Source organism: Plasmopara halstedii, assembly GCF_900000015.1.
Source record: "Plasmopara halstedii genome assembly, contig: Scaffold_816, whole genome shotgun sequence".
Classification (NCBI taxonomy): Eukaryota; Oomycota; class Peronosporomycetes; order Peronosporales; family Peronosporaceae; genus Plasmopara; species Plasmopara halstedii.
This window is the reverse complement of record NW_020187732.1, coordinates 1,339,714-1,340,080: the sequence shown is the minus strand read 5'-3', so window position 1 is coordinate 1,340,080 and position 367 is coordinate 1,339,714.

The window sequence follows — 367 nt, the reverse complement described above, 5'->3', positions numbered from 1 at the left end:
CAAACTGTACGCCAATGCAGACAAGTGCATCTTCGGCGCAGAAGAGATTCCCTTTTTAAAGTGCTTCATTGGAAGCGTGGCCTCCGAGCGGATCCCGCTAAAGTCAAGGCTATTGTAGACTGGCCGGTTTCAAATAACCAGAAGGATTTGCGTAAGTGGCTTGGTCTTGCCAACTACTTGCACAAGTACAACGTAAACTACGCAGAAATGGCCCGACCATTATCCAATCTCCTTCAAAAGGATGCGGAATGGTGCTGGAACACCGAACATCAGGAGACTTTGACGGGGTCAAAGACAGCCTCCTGTGTGCACCAATACTGGCGCTGCCTGACCCTGATCGTCCTTTCAGCGTCATCTGTGACGCTTT